The 23,061-nt window shown below is 51.3% G+C and overlaps 1 protein-coding gene across 1 annotated transcript in view; it reads left to right on the forward strand.

The window, feature by feature from the left end:
- Window positions 1-23,061, forward strand: part of LOC140394804 (cyclic nucleotide-binding domain-containing protein 2-like) — a 159,051-nt gene that overhangs the window by 133,258 nt on the left and 2,732 nt on the right.

Consider the following 23,061-nt stretch of genomic DNA (forward strand, 5'->3'; position numbering starts at 1 on the left):
CTCCGGTGCCGCGACAGCGGCGACAATGCGTTCTGCTCCACACGTGCTGTGAATGTCACCTACATATCATTAGCGGGCCTGACTGCGTATTCCCTGAGGCCTCCGCGATGCTCTGCCTCTGCCAGGGGGAATTACCAACAGAATGTTTCACTTGTGGTTTCAGAAATCGGGAAACTGGCACCATGGCCGATGAGGTAGAGAAAGGAGGTAGTACATGCAGAGGCGTGCCCGTGGGCTGTGGGGGGTGGCTGTGACAGGTTCGGGGGGGGGGTGACCTGGGATGGCTGTGGGGTCAGGCTGACCCCCCAAGGATGCTCAGGCATGGACAGCCATTGCCAAGGCCTGCAAGGCAGCCATCTTGCTGTGCATCCCACTGACCAGCCACCATGGCCCATGGTTGTGTAGAGTGACACCGGCTATATAGGTGCCCCAACACCACCACTTCCCCACCAATCCCACACCCCAACCCCCACACTGCAGCCCCCCACCACCAAAACCGACGTCATCTGCAGCATGCATCCCACCCAAGTGCAAAGCCCACAGAAGCCCCTGTAGGAGGGCACCGGGCAGAGCAGAGGCCACAGATCTTTCCACTGGCATGGGTAGTGCCAGTCTCCGGAACCACTGGCAGCAGGGATTTGCATCCGGCCTGGGGTGTGGAGGGCAGAGTGCCGGGGGAACGGCGGTGTGGGGATGGGGAGGGCAAGGGGAGATATGCAGCGGCAGGGTCTGCAGTGTAGGCCAGGGCCACACAGTAGCTGGGTGGACCTGGTTTGGCATGGGGGTGGGGACACACCATGCTAACATGTCTGCCTGTCACCCCCTGCAGACGATGGACTTCGGAATTCAACCAGGAATGGTGGCATTGATCCTCATCGCCGCAGCCCTGGGGGATGCACAGAGGCTGTAGGAGCTGGAGCCCTCAACAGCATGCAGCAGAGGGGTGATGTGGAGGAGGAAGATGAATGCTCGGCCTTGTCCGACGAGAAGGATGTGGGGGAGGACAATTATCATTGTCCTGATAATGGGAAGGACATAGGGCCCGGCAGGCACAGGAGGTAACACAACCTGTGCTGCAGGGCCGACACGCACGGGATGCTCCAATCACATCCAGGTTCACTGACCAGGGGGCCTTGCCAACGGCACGGACATCCCATCCCCACATCCCCAGACTGCCACCTCTTCCCATGAACACCCTCCCTGCGCCACCCTCCCTCCCCCCTAGCAACCCCGTCCATGATTCCCACCTGTCTCACTAAGGGATGAGGGCCCTGGGTTGGCAGTAATAGAGGGTCTGGTCCATGGGATGATGATAACAACCCGCTCTGTGATGAGCTCTGGTGTCTGACCCCTACCCACAGTAGCACTTCCACCATCTACCTGGGTGATCCCTGCATGCGAGCTGGCCATTCCATCACACGGTTCCACCGAACCCAAGGGTTGGCAGTTTGTGTGTGTGTGATTTGGAGGGGCGGGGGTGGGGTGGGGGGGGGGGGGGGGGGTGATGAGGTGGAGAGGGATGGGGGTGGGACCACCAGAGCGGTGAGCACTGGCTGAACTGGGATCCTTGAACCATGCCCAACCCCAACATCCATCTCTCACACCCTTCTGACAGAGCACCGAGGAAGGTTTATGACATTGTGAATGTGTTTATTATGAACAAGTGAAAAAAATATATAAATCTATATATAAACATATAAATAAATATATACAGGTTTGTGCCCTAGCCCCTAACGCTATCCTATGTGTTGCACCAGTGCCAACTTAACTGGTGTCTACCTTTTCTGACCTTCCGGGCCCTAACGCGACGCCTAGGTATATCCCAAGGCGGTACATCAGAAGAGAAGGCGGCCTGCTGTGATTCCTGTCCTGTGACATGGGTCCCCTTTGGCAGCAGTCTTCTGGGGCAACTGGGCCTGGCTGCTGCTCCGATGTCCCAGATGGCATGGTACCGCCTTGTTCTTCTGCCCATCAGATGCAACATGGTCAGGATGCGGAGGGCATTGTGGTGTTCTGGCACCTCCCCCGCGTGAGTCACCAGCACAGGCCCCAGCACCTCCTCCTCCCTCAGGGTGCCCAATGGCCCCCGGGCTACTCCTTGGGACAGGGGTGCAAGCAGAGCTAACCCCAGAGGCTCCCCTGCCACCTGGCACTGCCAGTCCTGGAGGTCCACTCCCATCCCAAACAGGGTCTCAATGCTCGCGGCCATGGAGCACAAGGAGTGAACCACCTCCCTCCGGGAATGTGCCACATCAGCCAGTGACTGTGCCACCATCTTCTGGGTCTGCACCACATCGGCCAATGCCCGGACAATGCTGCCGATGCCCTCTGCCATGGCCCGCTGCGACTGGGCAATGCTCTGGAGTGCCGCTCAATATCCAGGTTGTCCTGATATGTGACTCTGTGACAGGGCAGCCCACACAGACTGCCCCAGGCCATGGACACCTTGACCCCTGGACAAAACCTTCACCCCCAAGGCCTCCACCGCGGATGGCATCTGGGTGGCAAGTGTGGTCAGCACCCCCTCCTACTCCTGCAGGTAGTTGGACTCCTCCAACTGCACCTGCAGGCACTGGACACATTCTTATGCAGTCTCTGGATCTGCAACTGCATTTCCACTATAGATAGGACATCTCTTTCCAGAAGCCCGAAACCCATCTGGGTGGTAGCTAGTCCCTGGGGTCAGGCCACCCTTCAATTGTCCACCCCCTTGAAACTGGAAGGGCCTACCTCATCGCCAGGCGATCCCACAAGATACAAGACGTGATGCATGATTGGACTGTGGGTTGGGCTGGCGGAGGGGGTGGGGTAGGGGATGTTATATGGGCTTGGTGGTGGTGGACTGGGGTGTGGGGGTGGTGGAGGTGACACACGTGTCATGGGGAACCCCAAGTCAGGGAAGTCTCATTTGCTTGTCCGATGCCGAGCTCCGCCTTGGTGACTGCTTCTCTCCAGGCACACCGATTAGATCCCGGGCCGGCCGCTCTGCTGCTGTGAGGGGCCGCAGGTCTGGCGGTCCCCCTCTGGTCTTTTCCATCTCCTGCTGGTGTGGGCCACCTTCTCCTGCATGACTGATGGAGGTTATGTGTGTGTGTGTAGTGGAGAGGGCAGCACGGTGGCGCAGTGGTTAGCATTGCTGCCTCACGGCACCGAGGTCCCAGGTTCGATCCCGGTTCTGGGTCACTGTCATTGTGGAGTTTGCACATTCTCCCTGTGTTTGCGTGGCTTTCGCCCCCACAACCCAAAGATGTGCAGGGTAGGTGGATTGGCCACGCTAAATTGCCCCTTAATTGGAAAAAATGAATTGGGAACTCTAAATTTAAAAGAAATGTGATGGAGACAGAAAACACAGTTTGACGCATGCATCACAGTGGGGTGGGTAGCTGGTGGCCTTCATGGCCAGGCCACATGGCAATGGTGGCTGGTATGGGTGCTAGCAGGTGGTGCACGGTGGGGGGCTGGTCACCCTCTGAATGGGGCGGGGAGAAATGGAGTTTCAGATGTGTGGTTCTGGGGTTAGTGCCGAGCACAGTGCTGTCTACTTGGCAGCCTGTTTTTTTACAACACTGCTGGCTGGTCCTGGCGGTGTTGCCCACGACGCTCATGGCCTCTCCCACCTATGCCAAGCCCAGTGCACTGTTGCTCTATTAATAATGTTGGTGAACCACAAGCCTTCCTTTATATCGATCAAATGACCACACAACCAGTTAGTTAGTTCAAAAGATGGTTTATTTACATACACAAGAGTTACCTCGACATGCAAACACAATATCTACTATGAGTTAAACTACACCTATCACCTATCGGCTACAATAACCTATGCTTAACTTCAGGGCGGCCGGCACTGTGCAAATGAATAAGACCTTTATCTGGATTTCACTTGGCTGGTTCGAAGAAAGTGACTCTGTCTCTGCTGGTCTCATCCCTCAGGTAGCGATCGTTGGTCTTGAAAGTAGCTGGCTGTTCCTGCTGCAATTGGGTTGGCACAGGCCAGATCCAAAAGAGACAGAACACATGGCTCTGCTGTCTTTTATCTCTCTGGGATTTCACGCTCTTTGGGGCGGTCCTTAACCTTGGACCCAATTGTTCGATAGGGCTCTGATCACGGCCTTCGATTTTGGCCAATAAAGGGGCGGGTGCCTTGGTAGCTGGGCGGGTCCTTAGCGGTCATTGACCTTGGCAATTGGGCTTTCGGAGTAAAGGGAGTGGCGCCGATCAGTCTGTGGCTGTACCAGTTGCTTGATTGGAGTTCTATTTTCCTGGGAAAATGGGCCATTGAAATGCAAACGAGCAGGAATTTTGATCGGGCCTGGTTACCTGTGTTTCAAATATACACAGGCTCTGTATCTGTCGGAGTCCTGGGTCACCATAATTCCCATGGTCCTTTGCATGTGGCCATCTTAGATGGCTAAATCCACTCCTCTTGATCCTGAACGCGAATCGTGGTGGATCACACTATCGATCCCTGTTCATCCTTGGTGGCCCGGTCACCCTTGGTCAAGGCAAGGTTCTACTCTATCTTATGGTTTGGGACATTTACCTAATATTTCATTAATACATCCATCAATTAATTAATCTCTAACGGTTACTATAATTCAGGTCACTATAAAACATTTAATTTATCCGCACAGTTGGTCTCTAGCTAACACTATCTAAGCTACTCTCATGCTGCTGGTGAATATCAAAGAACTTATATACAGTACAAAATTTAAAACAGCAGCATCACCTTTCTACTTAATCCTAATAAAGTTAAAGAAGTACATGGTTTATTTATAGCAGCGATTGGTACATGAATTTAATTTTGTTGAATTCCAAAGAAGGGGGATCGGACTGTATATATCGGGGAGCGGGAGGCTTTTGCTCACCATTTATGGAGTCGAAGTGTCTGAATGACACTGCAGATTATTGCAATTACTAGAAGGGCCTCTACTATGTATTAAAGGGGGTTCCATTTGGAAATGCTTTCGCACCAATGGGGGTTTCGATGTCTGTCTTTGTGTGGTGTAGTGTCCAGGCTGGTGGTGGCCTGTTGTGTGGTAGTGTTCGGGGCTGGTGTGGGGTTTGTAACAAAAGTCCGTTGCACGTGCAGTTTCAGAAGTCCAGCGATGATCCAGACACATGTCAGCAGTCCTTGCTTCATCCTGTGTTTTCTGTTTTCCGTGTAATCCTGGAGGTGCAAGCATAGTATCTGTTATTATCTTCGGTTAATATCTCGTTTTATTAGTCTTTCTCTCCTTACTCCAATTACCCGTTATGATTGCCACCATGTGTGACTCCCAAATTTTTATTTTTTGAATTCCATTTTGGAGAGACAAGAAATGCAGATTTTTGAAGTACAGAGACTCTCGCAGCTTGTGGTCGATGCGGGGAGTGGTCGGACAGTTTCTTCGACCAGTCTTTTCTTTACTTGCAACCAGTGGTGGTTGAGGCTTATCTTAACCAACCGAATTTTAGGGCGGCCAGTTTTATAGAGTTTCGTCCCAGGGTTCAGAGGTAGTTCGCATGTAGCAGTGTGTATAGCAACCAATTGTGTCATATGTGTAAATAGCAGGTGGGGAGCGAACAGGGGGTTGCGGAGGGTAAAGGAAAGAAGGGCTGAGCGTACGGAACGTGGCAAAATGCATTCTTCAGGCCACAACCAAAGGGAGAGTAGAGAAGGTGAAACTAAGGCCTGCCAAAGGCAGTGCAGAGTGTAGAGAACCATTCCAGAGAGTATGAAGAGAAGGGAACATGAGGTGCATGTGGGCCGCTGCAGGATAAGAATGGATGGAATCCCCGGGTAGGGCGGGGTTAGTGCCGTTACTCCACTACCCGAGCTTAACTGACCGGATGCATTTGGGGTCCTCGGGTAGGGCGGGGACCAGTGCCGTTACTCCCTACCTTGGTGACCTGGGTGGATGGTAAGAGTTTGTAGTTTTGTGGAAACTTGTCATAAAGACTGGGAGAACAGTGATCTGTTTCTTGACAAACTTGTGCCTTTAACTGTCACAGGGCATTGTACCCTCTTGGACACCTTAATACTTAGGCGGTGTCTCTTTCTCATCATCTGGACACCTCAGGGTTCAGTACCAAACAGTGTTGTAAAAGCATTACCGAAACGAGAGTCAGTATCTGAATCATCACCATCTCCCGGTTGCCAGGCTTGTGTCTGCCGTTTCTGTGCCATGGCCACGTGGGGCGTCAGATAATCCGAATCGTCGTGCCTTACTAGTCTGCAAGAGTTGTCACGGTGCCAAAGAGGGGCTTGTTTGTCGTGAGGCATAGGGGCGGTGGGAGTGGAGGGCAAGTTACTGTCGTCGAGCGGTGGCTGTGGCGGTGCCTGGGGGAGGGCATATAGGGGGTCAAAGCTATCTAAGTCATGGTTCCGGGGGCTTTGGTGACTGGGGGCAGAGAGATCACGCCAGTGTTCAGGGATAGTAATCAAATCCGGGAGGCTGTCATCGGAGTCAAGTTCAAGGTGAAAGTCTGTACCTGTGGGTGGAGACAAATTCGGGTCTGTGGGCATGGACAAGGGATAAATGCCGGCATGGTTGGGGAGTGTTGGCATAGGGGTCGGACTAGGTTGTCGATTGGCGGGGCGTAATCGTCTCCTGTTGCCAGAGAGATGTGGTGGGAGTGGCTACATCGTGATCCGTAGACTTTGAGTTGGTTGATGTGGAACCAAACAGTTTTACCGTTGTGGTATGTTACCTTGTACACGGATGGGCTCACTTTGTCTGAAATGGAGTAGGGTCCTGCAAATTTGGGGGAAAGAACTGGGGTTGTAAAGTGAAACCATTACTTGCTGACCGACTGTGTACTCTACGGGGTGGACGGTTTTGTCAAAGCAGGCTTTACTCTGCTTCCTTCTAGCGCCTAGTCGGACAGCTGCAGCGAGTTGTGCCGCTTTAATGTTATCTGTAACCTGTTGGACTGCTTTTTCGTGGGTGAGGGCGGTTACTGTAGGGCTTGCCAGATCGAGGCCTAATAAATACTCAACACCCTTCATAGGCTTTCCGGTCATGAGAGTGTGGGGGCTGAAACCTGTGGAACTGGAAACGGTGTTCCGAATGAACATGAGAGCAAATGGGAGGACGGTGTCCCACGTGGTATTGTTCTGTTGCACCATCTTCCTAATGGTCGCTTTTAAAGTTCGATTCATTCTCTCGACAATGCCGCTGGATTGGGGCGATATGCTATATGGAATTTCTGCCTGATCCCAAAAATTGTTGAAACATTTTGCATGACTCTGCCGGTGAAGTGGGAACCTTGGCCTGACTCAATGCTGCGGGGAAGACCCCAGCGTGTGAATATCTGTTGGGTCAAAATCTTAGTGGTGGCCTTTGCTGTGTTTGTCCGTGAGGGAAATGCTTCTACCCATTTAGTAAAGGTGTCAATAACAACCAGTAGGTACTTGAAACCATTTCTGCAAGGGGGAAGGGGACCAATGTAATCGATTTGCAAATTTGTCCAAGGGCCATTCACAGGTCGGGTGTGACGTAATTGTCCTTTCTTTTTTTTTTTTACAAATAATTTTTATTAAGGTTTTCATTAAATATCAATAACAAAATGAAAAAGGAACCCAACAGGGTTAAGTACAAAACACAATCTAGAAAAGCAACCCTCCATACCCCCCTCCCCCCCTGTACATAAATAATAAATTAACATTGACACCCCGACTTAACACAACAGGTATATACACCCCCTCAGACCCTTCAGTGTAAATAACGAAAACAAAAATAAAAATAAAGTAAAGTAAACCCCCCCCCCCCCCCCTCCCAAGTTGCTGCTGCCATTGACCAATGTCTACCGTTCTGCCAGGAAATCTAAGAACGGTTGCCACCGCCTAAAGAACCCTTGTACCAACCCACTCAAGGCGAATTTCACCCTCTCCAACTTAATAAACCCCGCCATATCGTTGATCCAGGATTCCACGCTTGGGGGCCTCGCATCCTTCCACTGAAGAAGAATCCTTCGACGGGCTACCAGGGACGCAAAGGCCAGAATATCTCTACTCCTCTCCAGGAACACCCTTCTCACCCTCGGAGTCCCTCGCGCCCACACAAACCCCATTATACTCCTGTTAACCCGCCTGAAAAAGGCCTTCGGGATAAACACGGGGAGGCACTGGAACAGGAACAAAAACCTTGGGAGCACCGTCATTTTGATTGACTGCACCCTACTACCCGCCAAGGACAGCGGGAATGCATCCCACCTCTTGAACCCCTCCTCCATTTGCTCCACCAGCCTTGTGAAATTAAGCCTATGCAGGGCCCCCCAGCTCCTGGCCACCTGGACCCCCAAATACCTGAAGCTCCTCTCCGCCCTTTTTAATGGGAGCTCGCCAATCCCCCTCTCCTGGTCCCCTGGGTGAACCACGAACAGCTCGCTCTTCCCCATGTTGAGCTTGTACCCCGAGAAATCCCCGAATTCCCCAAGGATCCTCATTACCTCCACCATTCCCCCCACCGGGTCCGCCACATACAGCAGCAGGTTGTCCGCATAAAGCGACACCCTATGCTCCTCCCCACCCCGCACCAACCCCCTCCAGTTCCTCGACTCCCTCAGTGCCATAGCCAGGGGTTCAATCGCCAGTGCGAAGAGGAGGGGGGAACACCCCTGCCTCGTCCCTCGGTGCAACCGAATGTACTCGGACTTCCTCCTGTTTGTGGCCACACTTGCCATCGGGACCTCATACGACAGCCTAACCCACCTGACAAACTCCTCCCCAAACCCAAACCTCTTCAGCACCTCCCACAGGTACCCCCACTCTACCCTATCGAAGGCTTTCTCAACGTCCATCGCCACCACTATCTCCGCCTCCCCCTCCCTCGCTGGCATCATGATAATGTTCAAAAGCCTCCGCACATTCGCGTTCAACTGCCTCCCATTCACGAACCCCGTCTGGTCTTCGTGGATGATCTGCGGCACACAATCCTCAAGGCTAAGACCTTTGCCAGCACCTTGGCATCTACATTTTGCAAGGAAATCGGCCTGTAAGACCCACACTGCAGGGGATCCTTGTCCCGCTTCAGGATCAAGGAGATCAGTGGCCGGGACATTGTCGGGGGCAAAGCCCCCCCCTCCCTTGCCTCATTGAAGGTCCTAACTAGCAACGTGCCCAACAGGTCCATATATTTTTCATAGAATTCGACCGGGAAACCGTCCGGCCCCGGTGCCTTCCCTGCCTGCATGCTTCCTATCCCTTTGGTCAGCTCCTCCAGCCTAATCGGGACCCCCAATTCCACCACCAGTCCCTCATCCACCTTCGGAAATCTCAATTGGTCCAGGAAGCGGCCCAGCCCTTCCTCCTCCAGTGGGGGCTCGAACCGGTACAATTCCTCATAGAAGTCCCTGAAGACCACATTGATGCCAACCCCACTCCGCACCACACTCCCTCCCCTGTCCTTAACTCCCCTGATCTCCCTAGCTGCGTCCTGCTTCCGAAGCTGATGCGCCAGCATATGGCTTGCCTTTTCCCCATACTCTTAAATCGCCCCCTGGGCCTTCCTCCACTGGATCTCCGCCTTCCTGGTGGTCACCAGGTCGAATTCGGCCTGGAGACTGCGCCGCTTCCTCAACAATCCTTCCTCGGGCACCTCCGCATACCTCCTGTCTACCCTCACCATCTCCCCCACCAGCCTCTCCCTCTCCCCCCGCTCCCTCCTCTCTATGTGGGCCCTAGAGACCAGCTCTCCCCTAACCACCGCCTTCAGCGCCTCCCATACCATCCCCACTCGGACCTCCCCGTTATCGTTGGCCTCCAGGTACCTCTCTATACTTCCTCGGACCCGCTTGCTCACCTCCTCGTCCGCCAACAGCCCCACCTCCAAGCGCCACAACGGGCGCTGGTCCCTCTCCTCCCCCAGCTCTAAGTCCACCCAATGCAGGACATGATCTGAAATGGCTATCGCCGAGTACTTGGTATCCTCTACTCTCGCGATCAGCGCCCTGCTCAAAATAAAAAAGTCGATTCGGGAATAAGTATATGGTCATGTGAGAAGAATTAAAATTCCCCAGCCCCCGGCCTTGCAAATCTCCAAGGGTCCACCCCTCCCACCTGCTCCATAAACCCCCTCAACACTCTAGCCGCCACCGGCTTCCTACCCGTCCTAGACCTGGAGCGATCCAGTGCCGGATCCAACACCGTGTTAAAGTCTCCCCCCATTATCAGGCCCCCCACTTTCAAGTCTGGGATCCGACCCAACATGCGCCGCATAAAACCCGCATCATCCCAATTCGGAGCATACACATTGACCAGTACCACCCTCTCTCCCTGCAGCTTACCACTTACCATTACGTACCTACCACCATTGTCTGCTACAACGGACGCCTCGAATGACACCTTTCCCACCAAGATCGCCACCCCTCGATTTTTGGCATCCAGCCCCGAATGAAACACCTGACCTACCACACTTTCCTCAATCTTACCTGGTCTGCCACCTTCAGGTGTGTCTCCTGGAGCATGACCACATCCACCTTGAGCCCCTTCAGGTGCGCGAACACACGGGCCCGCTTAACCGGCCCATTCAGTCCCCTTACATTCCAGGTTATCAGCCGGATCAGGGGGCTACCTGCCCCCCTCCCCCGCTGACTAGCCATAACCCCTCCTCGGCCAGCCACGCGCCCGCACCCCACGCCCGGCCCGTTTCCCACGACGGTAGACCCCCGTCTCGACCCCCCCCCACTCGTTCCAGCCCCCCTTGACCATAGCAGCAGCAACTCGATTCCCTTCCCCCCCCCCCCCCGGCTAGGACCCATCCTAGCTGTTTTACTCCCCCCATTGCACTTCCGCAAGTCAGTTGACTCCTGCTGACCCCGGCCACTCCGCCTCCCCTTCAACTCCTCCCATTGTGTGACCCACCCTCCTCTTCCGTTCCCCATCCACAGGCTCTCCCCCTCCCCCTTCCATCCTAAGCACGGGAAACAATCCTCGCTTCCCCGCTCCGGCCCCGCCCCCTCCAGTCTTCAGCGCAGGAAAAAGCCCGCGCTTTCCACCTACCCGGCCCCACCTCCTCTGCCGCAGCTCCTTTTACAAGCTCAGTCCCCTCACCCCCGACTCGGGCCGCCCCCTCCCCGCGGGGCCCCATCTCACCGCTGGCCATCCACCCGTTCCATTTTCTTACCCCCCTCCAAGAGCCCCCCCGACCAACCCAACCAAAACAGTGCCCAACCCCCCCTAACCACCCTCACCGACTAGAAAGAGAAAAACACAAAAGAAAAAAAAAGAAACCAAGAGCAAAAGACCCCCCCCTCCAAAAGTAACATATCAACCGCAATCCCCAAACGCCCATCCCGACCCTCAACTTCTCAGCCTGAACAAAGGCCCACGCCTCCTCCGGAGACTCAAAATAATGGTGCCGGTCCTTGTAGGTGACCCACAGTCGCGCCGGCTGCAACATGCCAAACTTCACCTCTTTCCTGTGCAGCACCGCCTTCGCTCGATTATACCCGGCCCTCCTCTTCGCCACCTCCACACTCCAGTCCTGGTATATTCGAACCTCCGCGTTCTCCCACCTGCTGCTCCTCTCCTTCTTGGCCCACCTGAGCACACACTCCCGATCGACGAACCGATGGAACCGCACCAGCACCGCCCGCGGAGGCTCGTTAGCCTTGGGCCTCCTCGCCAACACTCTGTGGGCCCATTCCAGCTCCAAGAAGGACCCCGCTCCCATCAGTGAGTTCAACATGGTGACCACATAGGCCCCCACATCCGGCCCCTCCAGCCCCTCCGTGAGGCCCAGAATCCGCAGATTCTTCCGCCTCAACCGATTCTCCATCTCCTCAAACCGCTCCTGCCATTTCTTGTGGAGCGCCTCGTGCGCCTCCACATTTACCGCCAGGCCTAAGATCTCGTCCTTGGTGTCGCAGATCGCCGCCCCTGAGCCGTCTGTGTCTCCAGCAGCTTATCAATAGAAGCCTTCATCTGCTCAAGCAGGTCCGCTTTAATCTCTCTGAAGCAGCGCTGGATACCCTCCTGTTGCTCCTGCGCCCACTGCATCCACGCTGCCTGGTCTCCACCCGCCATTTTGTTCTTCCCTCGCACCTTCTTCGGGTACACCACCACCTTTTTAGTCGCCCTGCTCCTGGTAAAAGCCATATACTATCGGGGAATTGTTGAAATCTCCTTCCCACACCGGGAAACGTCGAAAAAGTGCCGTTGGGGGCCCTGAAAAGAGCCCAAAAGTCTATTTTTGCGGGAGCCGCCGAATGTGTGACTTAGCTCCGCATAGCCGCAACCGGAAGTCGTAATTGTCCTTTCTTTGAGTAACATTCAGGATTGTTCTGAGCACAGATAAGGCAATTCTCGACATAATGGGTTACATCACTTTTTAAATCGTGCCACCAACACAAAGTCTGAAATGGGCAATGGTATTGTCTATCCCCTGATGTCCGTGTCCGTCATGAAATTGGTAAATGAGCTGGTTTCTGTCCTGGGTGGGGTCCACATAAATTCCGTTTTTTTAAACTAAGCCGTCCTGTACAGTCAGTGCGTCCTTCCATTTATCATAGGGGGCTGGGAAGTTGCCGTCTAAAACCTGTTTGAGGGTGTCGGCTGCTTTTTGGGCTTGAGATAGATCCTCAATATTGGTCTGGGAAACCTGTACTGAGTGTATCGGTTCGCTTTCGGGTGGCTGCCAGAAGTGACCATGGCGTGATCCTGCTTTAGCTAAGGCGTCTGCCTTTACATTACCGGGTGGGGAGGAGCGATAGAACATAGAACAATACAGCGCAGTACAGGCCCTTCGGCCCACGATGTTGCACCGAAACAAAAGCCATCTAACCTACACTATACCATTATCATCCATATGTTTATCCAATAAACTTTTAAATGCCCTCAATGTTGGCGAGTTCACTACTGAAGCAGGTAGGGCATTCCACGGCCTCACTACTCTTTGCGTAAAGAACCTACCTCTGACCTCTGTCCTATATCTATTACCCCTCAGTTTAAAGTTATGTCCCCTCGTGCCAGCCATTTCCATCCGCGGGAGAAGGCTCTCACTGTCCACCCTATCCAACCCCCTGATCATTTTGTATGCCTCTATTAAGTCTCCTCTTAACCTTCTTCTCTCCAACGAAAACAACCTCAAGTCCATCAGCCTTTCCTCATAAGATTTTCCCTCCATACCAGGCAACATCCTGGTAAATCTCCTCTGCACCCGCTCCAAAGCCTCCACGTCCTTCCTATAATGCGGTGACCAGAACTGTACGCAATACTCCAAATGCGGCTGTACCAGAGTTCTGTACAGCTGCAACATGACCTCCTGACTCCGGAACTCAATCCCTCTACCAATAAAGGCCAACACTCCATAGGCCTTCTTCACCATCCTATCAACCTGGGTGGCAACTTTCAGGGATCTATGTACATGGACACCTAGATCCCTCTGCTCATCCACACTTCCAAGAACTTTACCATTAGCCAAATATTCCGCATTCCTGTTATTCCTTCCAAAGTGAATCACCTCACACTTCTCTACATTAAACTCCATTTGCCACCTCTCAGCCCAGCTCTGCAACTTATCTATATCCCTCTGTAACCTGCTACATCCTTCCACACTATCGACAACACCACCGACTTTAGTATCGTCTGCAAATTTACTCATCCACCCTTCTGCGCCTTCCTCTAGGTCATTGATAAAAATGACAAACAGCAACGGCCCCAGAACAGATCCTTGTGGTACTCCACTTGTGACTGAACTCCATTCTGAACATTTCCCATCAACCACCACCCTCTGTCTTCTTTCAGCTAGCCAATTTCTGATCCACATCTCTAAATCACCCTCAATCCCCAGCCTCCGTATTTTCTGCAATAGCCTACCGTGGGGAACCTTATCAAACGCTTTGCTGAAATCCATATACACCACATCAACTGCTCTACCCTCGTCTACCTGTTCGGTCACCTTCTCAAAGAACTCGATAAGGTTTGTGAGGCATGACCTACCCTTCACAAAGCCACGCTGACTATCCCTGATCATATTATTCCTATCTAGATGATTATAAATCTCGTCTCTTATAATCCCCTCCAAGACTTTACCCACTACAGACGTGAGGCTCACCGGTCTGTAGTTGCCGGGGTTGTCTCTGCTCCCCTTTTTGGACAAAGGGACCACATTTGCTATCCTCCAGTCCTCTGGCACTATTCCTGTAGCCAATGATGACATAAAAATCAAAGCCAATGGTCCAGCAATCTCTTCCCTGGCCTCCCAGAGAATCCTAGGATAAATCCCATCAGGTCCCGGGGACTTATCTATTTTCAGCCTGTCCAGAATTGCCAACACCTCTTCCCTACGTACCTCAATGCCATCTAATCTATTTACCTGGAGCTCAGCATTCTCCTCCACAACATTATCTTTTTCCTGAGTGAATACTGACGAAAAATATTCATTTAGTATCTCGCCTATCTCTTCAGACTCTACACACAACTTCCCATCCCTGTCCTTGACTGGTCCTACTCTTTCCTAGTCATTCGCTTATTCCTGACATACCTATAGAAAGCTTTTGGGTTTTCCTTGATCCTTCCTGCCAAATACTTCTCATGTCCCCTCCTTGCTCGTCTTAGCTCTCTCTTTAGATCCTTCCTCGCTACCTTGTAACTATCCATCGCCCCAACTGAAACTTCACACCTCATCTTCACATAGGCCTCCTTCTTCCTCTTAACAAGAGATTCCACTTCTTTGGTAAACCACGGTTCCCTCGCTCGGCACCTTCCTCCCTGCCTGACCGGTACATACTTATCAAGAACACGCAGTAGCTGATCCTTGAACAAGCTCCACTTATCCAGTGTGTCCAACACTTGCAGCCTACTTCTCCACCTTATCCCCCCCAAGTCACGTCTAATGGCATCATAATTTCCCTTCCCCCAGCTATAACTCTTGCCCTGCGGTGTATACTTATCCCTTTCCATCCTTAACGTAAACGTCACCGAATTGTGGTCACTGTCCCCAAAGTGCTCACCTACCTCCAAATCCAACACCTGGCCTGGTTCATTACCCAAAACCAAATCCAATGTGGCCTCGCCTCTTGTTGGCCTGTCAACAAACTGTGTCAGGAAACCCTCCTGCACACACTGTACAAAAAACGACCCATCTAATGTACTCGAACTATATCTTTTCCAGTCAATATTTGGAAAGTTAAAGTCTCCCATAATAACTACCCTGTTACTTTCGCTGTTATCCAGGATCATCCTCGCCATCCTTTCCTCTACATCCCGAGAACTATTTGGAGGCCTATAGAAAACTCCCAACAGGGTGACCTCTCCTTTCCTATTTCTAACCTCAGCCCATACTATCTCGGAAGATGAGTCCCCATCTAGCATCCTCTCCGCCACCGTAATACTGCTCTTGACTAGCAGCGCCACACCTCCCCCTCTTTTGCCTCCTTCTCTGAGCTTACTAAAACACCTAAACCCCGGAACCTGCAACATCCATTCCTGTCCCTGCTCTATCCATGTCTCCGAAATGGCCACAACATCGAAGTCCCAGGTACCAACCCATGCTGCCAGTTCCCCTACCTTATTTCGTATACTCCTGGCATTGAAGTAGACACACTTCAAACCACCTACCTGAACACTGGCCCCCTCCTGCGACGTCAAATCTGAGCTCCTGACCTCTATACTCTCATTCTCCCTTACCCTAAAACTACAATCCAGGTTCCCATGCCCCTGCTGCATTAGTTTAAACCCCCCCAAAGAGCACTAACAAATCTCCCCCCCAGGATATTTGTGCCCCGCAGGTTCAGATGTAGACCATCCTGTCTGTAGAGATCCCACCTTCCCCAGAAAGAGCCCCAGTTATCCAGAAATCTGAATCCCTCCCGCCTGCACCATCCCTGTAGCCACGTGTTTAATTGCTCTCTCTCCCTATTCCTCATCTCACTATCACGTGGCACGGGCAACAACCCAGAGATAACAACTCTGTTTGTTCTAGTTCTGAGCTTCCATCCTAGCTCCCTGAAAGCCTGCCTGACATCCTTATCCCCTTTCCTACCTATGTCGTTAGTGCCAATGTGGACCACGACTTGGGGCTGCCCCCCTCCCCCTTAAGGACCCAGAAAACACGATCCGAGACATCACGTACCCTTGCACCTGGGAGGCAACATACCAAACGTGAGTCTCTCACGCTCCCACAAAATCTCCTATCTGTGCCCCTGACTATCGAGTCCCCAATTACTAATGCTCTGCTCCTCTCCCCCCTTCCCTTCTGAGCAACAGGGACAGACTCCGTGCCAGAGGCCCGTACCCCATGGCTTACCCCTGGTAAGTACCCCCCACCCCCCCCACAAGTATCCAAAGCGGTATACTTGTTTCTCAGGGGAACGACCGCAGGGGATCCCTGCACTGACTGCTTTTTCCCAGTCCCTCTTACAGTTACCCATCTATCTCCAATCTTTGGTGTAACTAATTCCCTGAAGCTGCTATCTATGACCCCCTCTGCCTCCCGAATGATCCGAAGTTCTTCCAACTCCAGCTCCAGTTCCCTAACTCGATCTTGGAGGAGCTGGAGATGGCAGCACTTCCTGCAGGTAAAATCAGCAGAGAAACTAACGGCATCCCTCACCTCAAACATCCTGCAGGAGGAACATTGCACTCCCTTCCCTGCCATCCCTCTAACTTTCTACCAAGATCTGGCTAACAACTAACTTAAATTTTTTATATAAAAAAAAATATTAATAACAATAATAAAATATGGTACTTACCTCACACCAAAGGGTTTTATTATTAGGTTAGAGGAGGAGGGCGGGTGGGAGACACTACACGTGTAGTGTCTCGGGTTTCCTCTCCACCAGAATTTATTGGTGAGGGTCTTCCCAGAAGTCCGCGGGTCGACTTCCTGTTCCCACCTTAAACACTAAAATTAAAAAAATTAAAAAATAAAAATTTAAAGGAGAGACTTACCTCCCAGAAATCACTTCCGCACTGCCCCCGCTGAAATGGACTAGCCTGCTCCGCTCCTGCTGAAATCGACTTGGCCTGCAAGGTAAGTAAGTTGTTAATCAGTACTTACCTCACCCAGGCAGCGATCTTTTAAATGGTCCCCTCTGCCTCGCAGCTCCCGCGCTTTTTCAAATTCCCGCGCTGTTTCTAAGGTCCCGGCTCTCACTCCCGAACTAAACAGCTGACCTGCAAGGTAAGTAAGTTAATCAGTACTTACCTCACCCAGGCAGCGACCTTTTAAACGGTTCCCTCTGCCTCGCAGCTCCCGCGCTTTTTCAAATTCCCGCGCTGTTTCTAAGGTCCCGGCTCTCACTCCCGAACTAAACAGCTGACCTGCAAGGTAAGTAAGTTAATCAGTACTTACCTCACCCAGGCAGCGACCTTTTAAACGATCCCGTCTGCCTCGCAGCTCCCGTGCTTTTTCAAATTCCCGCGCTGTTTCTAAGGTCCCGGCTCTCACTCCCGAACTAAACAGATGATGACTTCTTACTTTAATAATACCTTGTGTGCGGTCTGAGCCTGTCTTGAGAATGTGCTTTAACAACGGGGCAGAGGGTAGGGGTTTTCCATCGGCTGAAACAAAACCTTGAGATTCCTACAGGGGCAGGAATTCTGTTGAACTGTTGCACACATACAGACTGTCCGAGTATATGTCTGCGGGGGTTGGAAAAGAGTCGGGATGCTGAATAACATAGGCTCTGGCTGCGAGTTCTGCTGCTGCTTGTGAACCTAGGTGGCCGGGCAATTTTAAAGAGATCTCTTCTAGTGGGCGTCCCTGCGCGTCTTCCATGTAAATGCCACAACCAGTAATTCTAACTCCATTTTCGATTGTGGAGGAACCGTCTACATAAATTTTTTAAGCATCCCCTGTGGCTTCGGAATTCTGTATCTTACTGTCTGCTCGTGGGTGTAGTGACTTTGGAATAAAGGGTCCTGTGTGGTGTTGGGCTGCTATGATCTGGCACTCAAATGGGGTCCCTGCATATTGGGGATTATCAGCCAGAAATGTGTGGGTCTAGGTGCATTTTACCGTAATGTTCCTGCCTTGTAACAGTAGTGTCCAGCGAGCTGCTCTGATTTGGCTGACTGAACCGTCCTTTAAACTACCGTCTACTAATAGTTGCGTGGGGGTGTGCTCGGTCAGGATCGTTACTGGGTTAAGGCCTGTGACGTACTGTATTGCCCAAAAGACTGCAAGCAAGTGCCGTTCGCAGGCTGAAAATCTGTGCTCTACAGGGTTTAATACTCTTGAGGCATAGGCTAAGGGTCCTAAGCGATCATGCCATTCTTGCAGGAGTACTGCTGATAGGGTTCGGTTGGTGGTTGCTATTTCAATGGCATAGGGCAAGTCTGGGTCTCGAACTTGTAAAGCGGGGGCTGTGCCTGGGCACATTTTAAATCATCAATGGCATCTGTGTGCTGCGAAAGTCATTCCCATGGGGCGTTCTTTTTAAGGAGCTCTGAGAGTGGGGCTGCTTAGTGGCAAAGCTATCTATATGATTTCTGCAATATCCTACCAAACCTAGGAATGACCGGAATGCAGTGACATTTTGGGGCAGGGGCAATTTGACGATGGACTCGATCCGTTTTTGCTCAATTTCTCTCTTCCTGTGGGTGATGATGGTGCCTCAATAAAGAACCTTTTCTTTTAAAATCTGGGCCTTTTGGGGTTGACCTTACATCCGATGGATTGCAGTCGGCCTAGTAATTCCGATAAGAGCTCTACGTGTTCCTCTTTTGTGTCCGTTTGCAGGAGCAGATCGTCTACATGTTGTATGAGGCATTCGGGTCAGGAAAATTTAGAAAGTCCATTGGCCAATTGTCGGTGGAAAATGAGGGGGTGTTATGGAATCCTTGTGGGAGGCATGGCCACGTGCACTGCTGCCCTTGAAATGTAAATGCGAATTTATACTGGCAGGCCCTGTCTAACAGGGTGGACCAAAAGACATTGCTGATGTCCAGCACTGTGAAGTATTTTGCCTGTACTCCCTGTTTGAGCATTGTCTCGGGACCCGTGGCAACAGTGGGAGCTGCTAAAGGGGTTACGTTATTAAGTTCTCGGTAGTCGATCGTTAGTCGCCATGAACCATCGGGCTTTTTTACGGGCCAAATAGGGGCATTATTTGTGGACTCTACGGGTCAATAACTCCTTGGTCTAACAAACTGTTAATAACCTTCAAAATCTCACACTCGGCTTGCTGTGGGAAACCGTATTGCTTTTGCGGCTTTGGATCGGGACCTGAAATCTTTACTGTACCTGGGATCTCCCCACAATCGTGTTTGTGTTGTGCGAATGAAGCTTTGTGTTTTATGAGGACCTCTCTAATCGTCTGGTCTGCACTAATTGTTTGCGGATTAAACCAATAGTCCCCTACTGAGCAAATCCTGTTTTCATAATCCCCTACTGTGAGCGTAGCGGGAGTCCTAGCTGTTTTTGCCATTCGCCAGACACATTTGTTTACTGGGTTAATCAAGTTTGTGGGAGCTCATAAAATCAATGCCTAACATGTGCTCTGCGGTTTGGGGTAAGTCAAACAAAACAACGGGGTGTCTGGTGCTAATGTTCCCTATCTGAATGGGTACGGGAGCTGTGATATATCCTTGCTGTATGTTGCCCATGAATCCACTCAGGGTCATGGTGTCTGTGGTGGGCCATTTGTCCTGTTGAAACATGGTGGAGGAGTTTAAAGTGGTGCGGGATCCTCCTGTGTCCCAAAGAAAATCAATTGTATGTCCCTGGACTGTGCCTGTAACTACTGGTCTGCCTGATTTGTCCCAGCGTGTGTCACAGACCAAAGTTGGGGAGTCCGAACACCGTCAATCTATGGAGTTAAACGCTAAGTCGTCTGAACGGGCGCTAACATTATGCATAGGCCTAACATTGTTCATTTGGTTGTTGGTATCGGTGCTGGTTCAGAGGGTTTTGTCGGTAATCGTGGGCGTAATGTCCTATGTGGCCACAATTGTGACAACCTCGTGGTGTCTGTGCTCTGGGGTGTTGTCCCTTTTGTCTACCCTTGTTTATCCATGCTGGGTCCTGGCTAATCCTAACTGGGTGCATGTTTGCTTCTATCTCTTCCTGATCTGTCTGTCGGTGTAGGGTTTGTTCCTATGCTCTAGAAGGTCGTTTCAATACCCAAACTTCATTGTGTGTGTGGTCTGCGGTGTCGTAGTTTACACAAGCCTTTTGACCTGCGTCTGTGGCATGCGAGACTAAGGTGCGGGACCATTTAGTGGTGTCCTCCTCATTTAGGGTGCGCAGTTCAATTGTTCATAGACTGCCATGAAATGAATCCATAGGCGACCAGCAAATGCGGTCGGATGTTCTCCCTTCTTTTGCCTGCAGTGATTTAAACCCTTGACTGCATCTCCTTTGTTATACCCGATGTCATCTAATATGGCTGTTTTCATTTCCTGTAGGGTTCCTCCTGATACATTTTGGGGTTCAGGCAAAGCTGACCTTACGGACTGGCTAAGGCTCATAACTATTAGCTTTACTTCCTCCCTCTCACCTTTTGTTGGCGCACCTCCTCAAAGAAGCTGTGCGGGTCTGCGGTGGGCTGGAATGGACTAATTTTCGTGCAAGCTTCCTTTAATTGGGTTATGGATAGTGGGGTGGTGTAAACGATATCAGGCTCATCCTGATCCGATGACTTGCGTTGTGTGGTAACCGGATTCATGGGGGTCGAATTGTGAGGGGGGGGGGGGGGGGGGGGGTGTGCAGCCTGTGCAGTTGGTGCTGCGGGTGCTTTTATTTTTGGGGCGTGGGGGGCTCGATTTTGATTTCCCGTGTCCTCTACGTATCTTTGGGCGCTTTCGTTTTAACTCTTGCCAATCGGGAGCATCTTCCTCATCTAAATCCTGCCCGAAAGTGTACCTGAAGCCATTCTGTACTGAGAGTAGTGACTGTAACTTTTCTATCTTCTTGTCGGCATTTAGCATGGTCAACGGTGCTCTGCCTCTGTTCCTTGGTGGAGTTGTGGAGCGCTCTCAAAGCTGCTTTTAAATCTGCGAATTTGCTAGTTAGCTGGGCGACCTGTTGTTCTGTTTCCTCTCTTACCTGGAATGTGCACTCTGTATCTTGGTAGGCTTTATCATACTGGGTCTGGAAGCTACTCAGGTGAACTAGATAAGATTGATGTGTGCGTTTTACATCGGTCATTTCCTTATCCTTAGCTGCTAACTGTTCCTGGAGATGCTCAATTATCTTCTCGCCTTCGTTACTTTTTCCCTCGTTCTTTTCTTTCTTCTCAATTAACTGCCTACGGAGCGTTTTCACGACCTCCTCTGTGCCTCGCAATTGTGCCAAACAGGACACTATTGCCATCGGCTTTCTGACTTTCCCTGCATTTTTCTTGTGGACCTCGCTTAGGTTCTCCCAAAACGTCTGTCCTATCTTTTCTGGACCTGATTTATCATTAGCGCAAAAATTCGACCAAAGGGGCTATCCTTTCCCCTTTAAGTATTTCCCCCTTTCCCTTTTAAGTATTTCCTTAACTCTTCCTCCCATATGGGGCATTGCTCTGCTCTGTTGGTCGCTGCGACCTCGGGTTCCTATAGATTCATCAATCTTTCCATTGCTTTAGTGGCCATTACTTCTCTTTCTCTACTTTTAAGTTGGGACAGGGGAATAAGGCAACGATTTGAACAGCGGGTATTGCTTAAGCTATTTTCCGGCTCACAATCCCTCAATAGTTGTACACAATTCTAACGAGTTTAACTTACTCTTCTTGTTAGGTACGCATGCGGGTTAGTACACATTTCCGAAATTCGGTTATTTGGTCGATATGGGACTTGCACTGGTGGTTCTTTCTCTTTCTCGCAATTGGATTCAGTCACTTCTAATCGAGCCCTGTCAGAGTTCGCCAATAATGTTGCTCTATTAATAATGTTTGTGAACCACAAGCCTTCCCTTATATCGATCAAATGACCACACAACCAGTTAGTTAGTTCAAAAGAGGGTTTATTTACATACACAAGAGTTACCTCGACATGCAAACATGATATCTACTACGAGTTAAACTACACCTATCGGCTACAATAACCTATACTTAACTTCAGGGTGACCGACACTGTGCAAATGGATAAGGCCTTTGTCTGGATTTCACTTGGCTGGTTTGAAGAAAGTGGCTCTGTCTCTGCTGGGCTCATCCGTCAGGTAGCGATCGTTGGTCTTGAACTTGGCTGGCTGTTCCTGCTACAATTGGGTTGGCACAGGCCGGATACCAAAGAGACAGAACACATGGCTCTGCTGTCTTTTATCCCTCTGGGATTTCGCACTCTTTGGGGCGGTCCTTAACCTTGGACCTAATAGTCCGACAGGGCTCTGATCACTGTCTGCAATTTCGGCCAATAAAGGGGCGGGTGCCTTGGTAGCTGAGCGGGTCCTTAGCGGTCATTGACCTTGGCAGTTGGGCTTTCGGAGTAAAGGGAGCGGTGCCGATCAGTCTGTGGCTGTACCAGTTGCTTGAGTGGAGTTCTATTGTCCTGGGATAATGGGCCATTGAAATGCAAATGAGCGGGGGTTTCAATCAGGCCTGGTTACCTGTGTTTCAGATACACGTAGGCTCTGCACAGTCCAGGGTTGGCCATAATTCCCATGGTCCTTTGCATGGCTACAGCATGGAGGTGGATGACACCCTCCTTCCCACCCCAGGGTACAGAGTGGCCCGCCTCTCCTCCACTGTGTCAAGCAGTCTCCAGTTCAGCATCAATGAATCGAGGTACCCTATTCTTGTTGGCTGGGATGAAGGTGTGTGGAGTGCTTATATAATAATAATCTTTTATTGTCACAAGTAGGCTTACAAGAAGTTACTGTGAAAATCCCCTAGTCTCCACATGCTGCCGCCTGTTTGGGTACACATATGGAGAATTCAGAATGTCCAATTCACTTAACAGCACGTCTTTCGGGACTTGTGGGAGGAAACCGGAGCAAACACACACAGACACAGGAAGAACATGCAGACTCCACACAGTGACCCAGCGGGAATCGACCTGGGACTCTGGCACTGTGAAACAACAGTGCTACCCACTGTGCTTATATGTGGCTGCAGCTAGTCAGCCTCTCGACTGTCAATCCCGACTCCAGTGAATCAGACACCGTTTCCTTAAGTGGTACTGGAGCTTGCCCATTAACAGTTGATGAATTG

Source organism: Scyliorhinus torazame, chromosome 2, assembly GCF_047496885.1.
Source record: "Scyliorhinus torazame isolate Kashiwa2021f chromosome 2, sScyTor2.1, whole genome shotgun sequence".
Lineage (NCBI taxonomy): Eukaryota > Metazoa > Chordata > Chondrichthyes > Carcharhiniformes > Scyliorhinidae > Scyliorhinus > Scyliorhinus torazame.